Source organism: Nomia melanderi, unplaced genomic scaffold (genome assembly GCF_051020985.1).
Source record: "Nomia melanderi isolate GNS246 unplaced genomic scaffold, iyNomMela1 scaffold0251, whole genome shotgun sequence".
NCBI classification, from domain to species: Eukaryota; Metazoa; Arthropoda; class Insecta; order Hymenoptera; family Halictidae; genus Nomia; species Nomia melanderi.
Window position 1 is genome coordinate 52,900 of NW_027475366.1, and position 12,774 is coordinate 65,673.

General features: G+C 39.4%; 1 pseudogene; it reads left to right on the forward strand.

Annotated features, from left to right (window-relative positions):
• Window positions 1-615: 615 nt before the first annotated feature.
• Window positions 616-797, forward strand: LOC143175924 (U2 spliceosomal RNA; annotated as a pseudogene).
• Window positions 798-12,774: the final 11,977 nt, after the last annotated feature.

A 12,774-nucleotide genomic window follows, 5' to 3' on the forward strand; every position in this document is an offset into this window, starting at 1 on the left:
TATATAGATTTAATATAGTTTTAATAGATTTATATATTTTTAAATAGTTTTATATAGTTTTACATAGTTTTGTTAGTTTTATATAGTTCTATATAGTTTTATATACTTTTATATAGTTTTATATAGTTTTGTATAATTCTATGTAGTTTTATACGGTTGTATTAGTTATATATAGTTTCACATAGTTTTATATAGTTTTATAGTACAGCTTCTCGTCCTTATGGCTAAGATCAACGTGTACTCGCATAACACACATCCAGATCGCTTCTCGCCCATATGGCTAAGACCAAAGTGTTCTCGCATAACACACATCCAGAAAGCTTTTCTGCTTTATGGCTAAGATCAAAGTGTACTCGAATAACACATATCCAGATCGCTTTTCGGCCTTATGGCTAAGATCAAAGTGTACATGCATAACCCAAATCCAGGTCGCTTCTCGGCCTTATGGCTAAGATCAAAGTGTACTCTCCTGTCATAGGATGAATATAGTCACAGATCTATATCTAGCCATGCGAATTTATACATGAATACATAATAATATATTTAATTACCCGCCTCCGCCATAAGGACGCTATTGTATACCTACCCCCAGCCAAACTATGTAAGGCTGGGGGAACATTTGTTGAAAAATAAAGCGCTTTTTATCTGTTCTTATCAACTTAATATCTGATACACTCTGCATCGCGGAGTCAGAATATTAACCTGATTTTTGGAGTCAGGCGGATCGCTGGGGCTCGCTCCACTTCCGCCGCGAGTCGGTCCGGCACTGCAGTGCCGTCGGAAACGGCTCAATCTGCGCTGCAATTGAGCAACCTTTTATCTTTTTTTCACCTGCTGGACCGAGTCGGGACTCCAAAAAGTAAGCCCCAATATTCTGGCTCCGCGAGGTACCCGAAATCGCTGTAAATTCACCCGCCGCGACTACACTACGCAACAGTGCGGGCCGAGTTGCGATCGGGCGTGTGCGCGGAAAGGTCTTTACTCGATCAGTGCTCGAGGTGTTGTGCCGTGAAGTGTAAGTGCCTTCGCCGCGGGACCGGATCGAGCCTGCGCGGGAGGACACCTGCGCCAACCACCTGCGCCGCCCACGCATCCTGCTTCCGAGGGCAGCCGAGGGAGAGGACGACCAGGGTCTATTGAGGACATAGAGGGTCAATACTGAGGGTCCAGGACTTCAATAGGACCACCTACCACCACTGGCCTACCTGGACAACCCTGGTCTTCCTCTACGTGGGTCAACTACCACCGCTACGACCCACCAGGCTTGGCCATCGACAACCCCGACGGGAAGGCTGGCTCGCCTGATCCACGTCAACCACCGCTGGATCAGGAATCAGGAGCGAGGTGTTATTCCCCTCGGAGAGCGCTCTTGCATCGCTGGACTCCTGCGCCGAGTGAGTTTCTCTTTTCTTTCTATCCCCCCGGCAGTGAGGAGGGTAACGCAGCCGGTCTCCAGCCGTCTGCGGTGCTCGAATCATCGTCGGTAGTCCTCTACCTTACCCCTACGCGTCCACCCACTCCTCCAGTCGCTCCCATCCGTTGAGGTGTGTCAACGGACCGGGACGCGCGAGGTCCGATTCGAGTGGCGCCTCCACCTCCTTCTCTTCCCTTCAGTCACCGCCCGCGTGGAGGCTGATTCCACTCACCCGTTAGTGAGTGGACGTCAGGTCGGCCCGCCTGCGGTGCAACCCCCGTGCAGTCCTCGGTGGAGTGGGCGATTCCGTCGCTCTTCCTCCATAGAGATCGCTGCACTCCTCCGTAACCGTCGCCTGTTAGTCTCCCTGCCGACTGCCACGTCGGAGGCTGTCATTTTTCCAGGCAGTCTTCGACACCGGACTTAGCGCCGGCGGAGTCAGTAGGGTGTTAGCGCGTGGCGGTATTCCTTCTATCGCTTTCGGACTTAGTTTTCTCTTCTCTTCCTCTGTCATTCCCACTCTGTCTATCTTCCCCGTTTCGCCTCGCTGTGGCACTTAGAAATATTTGCCACAGCAACTCTGTCTCTTCTTCTTCCAACTCACTCGTAGCGTAGGACTTAGTCTTAAGAGCGATGCAGGACCGCGGTGATAGTGCGATGATCACCTCCTGCACTACAGAGGGCAGTAACAATCTCGCCCTGGCAATCGAGTTTCCCTTCCCGGCGGAGTTCCGATGCCCTGCCTGCTTCGGTGTCCCCGGAATCAGGATTAGTGGCGTGTACAAGTCCCACTCGGACTTGACGAAGCACGCCCGGAAGCACCATCCGGGCGTTGTAGTGACGTACAAGTGCCGTGAGTGCAGCTTCACCGGCGACGGGAAGTATCCTCTCAAGGTGGTGAAGCTGCACCACGGCCATATTCATAGTTCCCACCACCAGAACAGTCCGAGTGGGACTTGTACACCTCCCGTGACAGGCGCGACCGGTTCGAGCAACACCTCGCGTCAGGGGAGTTCCGCGACATTCGCCCCCGCAGAACCGCGCGCTGCTGCGTTAGCTGCTGCCAACTTGGCGGCCCAGTCCCCGCCCCCGCAAACGACGTGCGCCGCGACGTCGCCGCCCACACACACCCTTTCATCGGCGCGGGATGCAACGGGAACGGCCACCACCACCCGCACCACGCGGCGCGCAATGGCGGCAGCGGCATTAACAACAGTAACAACGACAACGGGGACAACAACAATAAGGACGACAACGAGGACGACGACGAAGACGGCGACAACGAGACCGGTGGCGCCGGGGGGCAAGGCGCGGGCCACGAAACAAACATCGTTGTGTGGGGTGCTGGTAACGGCGGCTGCGACGGCTATGACGACGTCGTATCGCACGCCGCCGTCCGGCACTCCCACGCTAACGATCACGATCGGGCCCACCACCAGCGCCCGGCCCGCGCCCCCGGCCCCCACCCAACCAACCTACCACAGACCTAAGGGGACGTCACCGGTCCAGAAGAGCGGCAGCCCGCCGCGGCGATCGGGGTCGGCTGCCCCTAGGACATCGCCGTCGGCTGCAAGGGCGCCTGCTACCAGGAGAGGCTCCGGTCCCTTAGCCGCTACCACATCGAGGCCCACCCCACCGGGCAGAAGAGCGGCCCCCGCTACCAGGGGGTTGAATGGCACCCCTCCCGCAAGAACCCCGCCCGTCAGGATCCCGCCAACCACCACGTATGTGCCCCGCCCCTCATACTATTCAGAATATTCTGAAGAGTATGTACCACGGTTGCACCACACGGGTGCGGACAGCCGATGGGTTTACCGACCCCGTTCCCATTCTCTCCGGGGTGCGCCAGGCTTGTCCGATGAGCCCTGTGGCGTTTAACCTCGGCCTGGAACCGGTGCTGCGCGCAGCTACCGGAACCTCGGCGGGTTACACGTTGCACGGCCATCGGCACAGTGTCCTGGCGTACGCGGACGATCTCGCGTTGATCGCCGACACCCCGGAGGGTATGGAAACGCTGCTAAAGGCAGTGGATGCTGCGGCGAGTGGCATCGGATTGTGGTTTAATCCCGCAAAATGCGCGACCCTCCACCATCGTGGTAGGGGGCCGCGCGGGATCCGTGCCACTCGCTTCACCATCCAGGGTCAGCAAATGCGCGCCCTGGCAGCCGGTGAGCCCTATGAACACCTGGGCGTTCCCACCGGGTTTCAGGTCCGTCAAACCCCACTGCTGACGATCGACGAGCTGGTCCAGGACCTGCAGGCCGTCGACCGTTCCCTCTTGGCCCCGTGGCAGAAGGCCGAAACCGTGGCAGCTTTTATACTGCCACGCCTCGACTTCTATCTGCGGGGAGCCCACGTGGAGAAACGTCCCTTAGTCGAAGTCGACAAACAAGTGCGACGTATGGCCAAATCCTGGCTCAATCTCCCGCAGCGGGCCAGCGCGGAAGTAGTCTACCTCCCACCCAGTAGGGGGGGATGTGGACTGCTTCCGCTTGCTGACATGGCCGACGTCCTGACCATCGCTCATGCGTTCCGTCTCTTGACGGCGGATGATGCGGTGGTCAGGGAGTTGGCCTGGAACTCGCTGCGCGAGGCTGTAGCCAGGAAGATCGGCCATACCAACCCGTCGAACAATAACCTGGCCGAGTACCTCTCTGGTTCGCTGGAGGGGTACTTTGCCAGGGACGGGGGGGACATTTCTTCGCTGTGGTCGAGGCCACGGAACGCGGCACGCAGGAGTCGGGACCTGCTCGGATTGCGTTGGCAGTGGAGCGAGGCGAGATCTGAGCTCGCGATTACGCTCAGGGGTTCTCGCGATCGGGAGACCATAGTTCCGCCCGTGGCGAGGGGCCAGATTATCCGCCGATTGCGTATGGCAGTGATAGATTTCTATCACCAGCGCCTTCAGCGCAAGAAGGACAAGGGGAAGGTATTCGGGGTGTCGTCGCGGAGTGGTGCTTCAAACCACTTCCTCCGCGGCGGCAACTTCACCCGCTTCGCCGATTGGCGCTTCATTCGCCGAGCTCGCCTCGACGTCTTGCCTCTTAACGGGGCAAGACGCTGGGGTGAGGGTGACAAGCGTTGCCGGCGATGCGGGGCGGAGCTCGAATCCCTTCCCCACGTCCTTTGCCACTGCCGCCCGCACTCGGCGGCCTGGCAACTCCGCCACGATGCGGTGGTTTCCCGCATCGCTAAGGCCTGCCGACTCCCAGGGGAATTAAGGGTTAACCGGACGGTCGAGGGCGTCGACGGGGATCTGGGGGCTCTGAGTCCTGATATCGTCGTCAGGCACGAGCCCTCAAGGTGCATCGTCATCGTCGATGTTACCGTGCCCTTCGAGAACGAATATATTTCGTTCGAGGAGGCCAGGGCGCGAAAGATACAAAAGTATAAGCCCCTGGCCGACGTTCTCGGAGAGCGCGGTTATCGAGTGGCGGTCTCCGCGATCGTCGTCGGTGCCCTCGGCTCCTGGAATCCGGCCAATGAGTCTGTGTTGAAGATTTTGCGTATCGGTAATCGATACTCTTCTCTGATGCGCCGGCTCATTGTGTCGGAGACTGTCCGGTGGAGCCGGGATATCTACGTGGAGCACGTATCGGAAGTTCGCCAATATCGCGAGGCACTCACCGAGTATGTCCCGGTCCCTGATCCAGGCCGACCTATTGAAAACCTGCGGGGGTTAGCTCCCCCGACTTAAGCGGCGGAACGGATGGGGAAGTGCGACGGCCAAGTAAGTACACATATTTTAACCAAGTGACCCTATTTTACTTTATTCTAGTCCTCTAAGCAATCCAGAATAGCTAATTATGTGATATTTGTCTGTGATTCTATTATTATTGATTTATTTATGTATTTATATAGTCATTTATTTATTTATCTATCTATTTATTTATTTATTTATTTAATTACTTATCTATTTATCTATTTATTCATTTAATTAATTACTTAGTTAGTTATTTATCTATTTATTTATCAGTTTATCTATTTCTTTTACAATTTAACTATTTAATTATTATTCTTTTACTTTGATATTCTATATTTCCTACTTGCTTTACTCACCACACGTATTTGTCTATCTATTTTATATACTTTAACTCACTACGCTATTTTAAATCTCTTAACTATTTCATACACCTATTTTATTTACTGACATAATTATGCTATTGTACTGGTCTACTTAACTAATTTACTTCTTTTTTTCTTATCGACCTGACTATTTATGTTTTATCATCGACTAGAATTTTAACTAACATCTATAATAACGGGACACTGGTTTTAATTCATTGACATTTTCTTTCCATCTTTTGTTTCTTTTTATTTCTTATACGCCTCTCAATATGTCTATCACTATTTTAACTACGCTTCTTAACTGCTACGCTACTATATACTAACAATATGCTTTTAACATCTTGGCGCCGTCCGCTCTAGCCCTACGCCTGCCGCTTCATGCACCCGCGCACATATACGCCCTAACAATATTCACTATTAATGCTATTAACCTATGTACAAGTATGCTATCTACTATCTTCATGTCTACCTATTTATTTATTTAACTACATATTATTTTGTACTTATTTATTATTTTATTATTTTATACTTATTTATTATTTTGCATCTATTTATTATTTTACACTTATGTATTATTTTGCATTTATTTATTATTTCGTTCTTACTTATTATTTTGTATCTGTTTACTATTTATTATGCTCTATTTATCTAGTCGTTTAATTTATATGGCGAAGGACTGGGTACTTAATGTCCCGACACTGGCTATCTTAATTATTATGTACATCCACTAACGAACGCCCCTATCTGTGTATTCATAATTATTCTGGCCTTTCTTTGATTCTATACTATTTATTATTTTATACTATTTATTTAGTTATTTATTTAGTTACGTTTTTATGTTTATTTAATTAATTGTCTATTTATTCACTTATTTAATGGTTTGTTCTATTATTTAGTCATTTATCTACTTGTTTATTTATGTAATTTATGTATTTTAATTTATACGTCTACGTATGTACCTGATTAGTCACTTAATTAAGTGAAACAATTTATATATTTATCTACCTTCGCCAATAAGGCGTAATACTGTACCTACCCCCGGCCGAACATTGTAAGGCCGGGGGAACATTTATTGAAAAATAAATGCCTTTATCATATCACACATATAGATCGCTTCTCGTCCTTATGGCTAAGATCAAAGTGCACTCGCATAACACACATCCAGATCGCTTCTCGCCCTTATGGCTATGATCAAAGTGCACGCGGATCACCCAAATGGAGGTCGCTTCTCGGCCTTATGGCTAAGATCAAAATGTACTCGAGTAACCCAAATCCAGTTCGCTTCTCGGCCTTATCGTTTTGTATAGTTTTAAATAGTTATACATAGCTTTATACAGTTTCATATAGTTTTATATAGTTTTATATAGTATTATACAGCTTTATACAGTTTTATATAGTTTTATAGTATAGCTTCTCGGACTTAAGGCTAAGATTAAAGTGTACTAGCATAACAGACATCCAGATCTCTTCTCGGATTTATGGGTAAGATCAAAGTGTACTCAAATAACCCAAATCTTGATCGCTTCTCGTCCTTATGGCTACGATCAAAGTGTACTCGACTAACCCAGATCCAGATCGCTGCTCGGCCGTATGGGTATGATCAAAGTGTACTCGCATAACACTCATCCAGAACGCTTCTCGGCTTTATGGCCAAGATCGAAGTGTACTGGCATAAACCAAATCCAGATCGCTCATCGGCCTTAAGGCTACGATCAAAGTGTTTTCGCATAACACACATCCAGGTCGTTTCTCTACCTTATGGGTAAGATCAAAGTGTACTCGAATAACATAAATCCAGATCGCTTTCCGGCCTTACGGAAAAGATCAAAGTGTACTCGTATAGCACACATCCAGACCGCCTCTCGGCCTTATGGCTAAGCTCAAAGTGTACTCACATAACACACACCCAGATCGCATCTCGGCCTTCTAACTAAGATTAAATTGTACTCACATAACACACAACCAGTTCGCTTCTCATCCTTATGGCTAAGATCAAATTGTACGCGCATAACCCAAATTCAGAACGCTTCTCGGCCCTATGACTAAGATCAATGTGTACTCGCATAACATACAGCCAGATGTTTCCCGGTCCTATGGCTAAGATCAAGGTGTTCTCGCATAACACAATTCCAGATCGCTTCTTGTACTTCCGACTAAGATGAAACTGCACCCGAATAACCCAAATCCAGATCGCTTCTGGGCCTTATGGCTAACATCAAAGTGTACTCGCATAACGCACATGCAGATAGCTTCTCGGTCTTATGGCTAAGATCAAAGTGTACTCGCATAATCCAAATCTAGGTCGTTTCTCCACCTTATGGGTAAGATCAAAGTTTACTCGCATAAAACACATCCAGATCGCGTCTCGGCCTTATGGCAAAGATCAAAGTCTACTCGCGTAACACACATCCAGGTCGCTTCTCGGCGTTATGGCTAAGATCAAAGTGTTCTCGGATAACACGCATCCAGATCGCTTCGCGGCCTTATGGCTAGGATCAAAGTGTACTCGAATAAACCAAATTCAGATCCCTCCTCGGCCTTATGGGAAATATCAAAGTGTACTCGAATAACCCAAATACAAATCGCTTCTCGAACTAATGGCTAAGATCAAAGTGTACTCGATTAATCCAAATCCAGATCGCTTCTCGGCCTTATGGCTGAGATAAGAGAGTACTCGCATAACACACATCCAGATCGCCTCTCGGTCTCATGAATAAGATCAAAGTGTGTTCGAATAAGCCAAATTCAGGTCGCTTCAAGGACTTACGGCTAAGCTCAAAGTGTCCTCGCATAACACACATCCACATCCCTTCTCGGCCTTATGGCTAAGATGAAAGTGTACTCGCATAACAAACATCCCGATCGCTTCTCGGCCTTATGCCTAAGATCAAAGTCTACTCGCATAACACACATCAAGTTTGTTTCTCGGCCTTATGGCTAAGATCAAAGTGTATATGCATAACACACATCCAGTGCGCATCTCGGCCTTATGGCTAAGATCAAAGTGTCCTCGAATAACCCAAATCCAGATCGCTGCTCGGCCGTATGGCTGCGATCAAAGTGTAGTCTCACAACACACATCCAGATCGCTTCTCGGCCTAATGGCTAAGGTCAAATTGTACTCGAATAACCCAAATCGAGATCGCTGCTAGTCCGTATGGCTAAGATCAAAGTGTACTTGCATAACACACATCCAGATCGCATCTCCGCTTTATGGCTAATATCAAAGTATACTCGAATAACCCAAATCCAGATCGCATCTCGGCCATATGGCTGCGGTCAAAGTGTACTCCCATAACGCACATACAGATCGATTCCCGGCCTTATGGCAAAGATCAAACTGCATAACACACATCCAGATCGCAACTCGCCTTTGTGGCTAAGTTCAAAGTGTACGCGCAAAACACATGCGAGTACACTTTGATCACAGACATAAGGCCAAGAAGCGATCTGGATGTGGGTTATGTGAGTACACTTTGATCTTAGCCATAAGGCCGACAAGAGATCTCGATGTGTGTTATGCGAGTACACTTTGTTCTTAGTCATAAGGCGGAGATGCGATCTGGAATTGTGTTATTCGGGTACACTTTGATCTTAGCCATAATTTGATCGCTATACCCATACGGCCGAGCAGCGATCTGGATCTGGGTTATGCGAGTACACTTTGATCGTAGCCATAAGGACGAGAAGCAATCAGGATTTGGGTTATTTGAGGACACTTTGATCTTACCCATAAATCTGAGAAGACATTTGGATGTCTGTTATGCTAGTACACTTTGATCTTAGCCTTAAGTCCGAGAAGCTATACTATAAAATTATATAAAACTATATAAACCTAGTTAAACTATATAAAACTGTGTAAAACAACACAAATCAATATAAAACTATATGAAAGTATATAAAACTGAATGAAACTATATAAAACTGTATGAAACTATATAAAACTATACAAAACTATGTAAAACTAATGAAACTATATAATACTATATAAAATTATATAAAACTATTAAAACTATATAAAACTATATAAAACAATTCAAAATTGTATAAAACTATATAGAACTATAGACAAGTAATAAAGCTATATAAAGCTATATAATACCTTATAAAACTATATAAAATCATATAAAACTATGTAAAACTATATAAATCTATACAAAACTAATAAAACTATATAAACATGTATAAAGATATATAAAACTATATAAAACTATATAAAACTATATAAAACTATATAAAACTATATAAAACTATATAAAACTATATGAAACTATGTAAATCTATATAAAACTATTTCAAACGATATAAAACTATATAAAAGTATATAAAACTATGTAAAATTATATAAAACTAATAAAACTATATAAAACAATATAAAACTATATAAAACTATATAAAATTGTATAAACCTATATAAAACTGTATAAACCTATATAAAACTATATAAAACTATATAACACTACATAAGACAATATCAATCTATATAAAACTGTATAAAAACTTATAAAACTATATAAAACTATATAAAACTATATAAATCTATATAAAGCTATGTAAAACTATATAAAACTATATAAAACTAACAAAACTATATAAACCTATGTAAAACTCTATAGAACTATATAAAACTATAAAAAACTATATAAAACTATACAAAAGTATATAAAAATAACAAAACTAACAAAACTATATAAAACTATATAAAACTATATAAAACTATATAAAACTAACAAAACTATATAACTATATAAAACTATATAAAACGATATAAAACTATATAAAACTAACAAAACTATATAAAACTATATAAAACTATATAAAACTATATAAAACTATATAAAACTATGTAAAACTATATAAAAGTAATAAAACTATATAAAAATGCATAAAAATATATAAAACTATATAAAAATATATAAAACTATATAAAACTATATAAAACTAATAAAACTAATTAAACTATATAAAACTATATTAAACCATATAAAACTATATAAAACTATGCAAAACTATATAAAACTATATAAAACTATATAAAAATATGTAAAACTATGTAAAAGTAATAAAACTATATAAAAATACATAAAAATATATAAAGCTATATAAAACTAGTAAAACTATATGAAACTATATAAAACTATGTAAATCTACATAAAACTATATCAAACTATATAAAACTATATAAAACCATATAAAACTATATAAAACTATATAAAACTATCAAAACTATATAAACCTATACAAAATTCTATAGAACTATATAAAACTATATAAAACTATATAAAACTATATAAACCTATATAAAACTCTATAGAACTATATAAAACTATATAAAACTATATAAAACTGTATAAAACTATATAAAACTATATAAAACTAACAAAACTATATAAACATATGTATAACTTTATAGAAATATATAAAACTATTTAAAACTATATAAAACTAATAAAACTATATAAAACAATATAGTACTATATAAAACTATATAAAACTCTATACAACTATATAAAACAATATAAAACTATATAAAACTCTATAAAACTATATAAAACTTTATAAAACTATATAAAACTATATAAAACTATGTAAAACTATATAAAACTATATAAAACTAACAAAACCATATAAACCTATGTAAAACTCTATCGAACTATATATAACTATAAAAAACTATATAAAACTATATAAAAGTATATAAAAATAACAAAACTAACAAAACTATATAAAACTATATAAAACTATATAAAACTATATAAAACTATATAAAACTATATAAAACTAACAAAACTATATAACTATATAAAACTATATAAAACGATATAAAACTATATAAAACTAACAAAACTATATAAAACTATATAAAACTATATAAAACTATATAAAACTATATAAACCTATATAAAACTCTATAGAACTATATAAAACTATAAAAAACTATATAAAACTGTACAGAATTATATAAAACTAACAAAACTTTATAAAACTATGTAAAACGACATGAAACTATATAAAACTATATAACTCTATAAAACTATATAAAACTATATAAAACTATATAAAACTTACAAAACTATATAAAACTATATAAAAGTATATAAAACTATACAAAAATATATAAAACTAACAAAACTATATAAAACTATATAAAACTATATAAAACTATATACACCTATATAAAACTATATAAAACTATATAAAACTATATAAAACTAACAAAACTATATAAAACTATATAAAACTATATAAAATTATATAAAACTATATAAAACTCTATAGAACTATATAAAACTATATAAAACTATATAAAACTATATAAAACTCTATAAAACTATATAAAACTAACAAAACTATATAAAACTATATAAAACTCTATAAAACTATATAATACTATATAAAACTATATAAAACTATATAAAACTATATAAAACTAACAAAACTATATAAACCTATATAAAACTATATAGAACTATATAAAACTATATAAAACTATATAAAACTATATAAAACCATATACAACTATATAAAACTATATAAAACTATCAAAACTATATAAACCTATACAAAACTGTATAGAACTATATAAAACTATATAAAACTATATAAAACTATATAAACCTATATAAAACTCTATAGAACTATATAAAACTATATAAAACTATATAAAACTAACAAAACTATATTAAACTATGTAAAACTATATAAAACTATATAAAACTATATAAAACTATATAAAACTGTATAAAACTAACAAAACTATATAAACCTATATAAAACTATATAGAACTATATAAAACTATATAAAACTATATAAAACCATATAAAACTAACAAAACTATATAAAACTATATAAAACTCTATAAAACTATATAATACTATATAAAACTATATAAAACTATATAAAACTAACAAAACTATATAAACCTATATAAAACTATATAGAACTATATAAAACTATATAAAACTATATAAAACTATATAAAACTAACAAAACTATATAAAACCATATACAACTATATAAAACTATATAAAACTATATAAATCTATATAAAGCTATGTAAAACTATATAAAACTATATAAAACTATATAAAACTATATAAACCTATATAAAACTCTATAGAACTATATAAAACTATATAAAACTATATAAAACTAACAAAACTATATTAAACTATGTAAAACTATATAAAACTATATAAAACTATATAAAACTGTATAAAACTAACAAAACTATATAAACCTATATAAAACTATATAGAACTATATAAAACTATATAAAACTATATAAAAC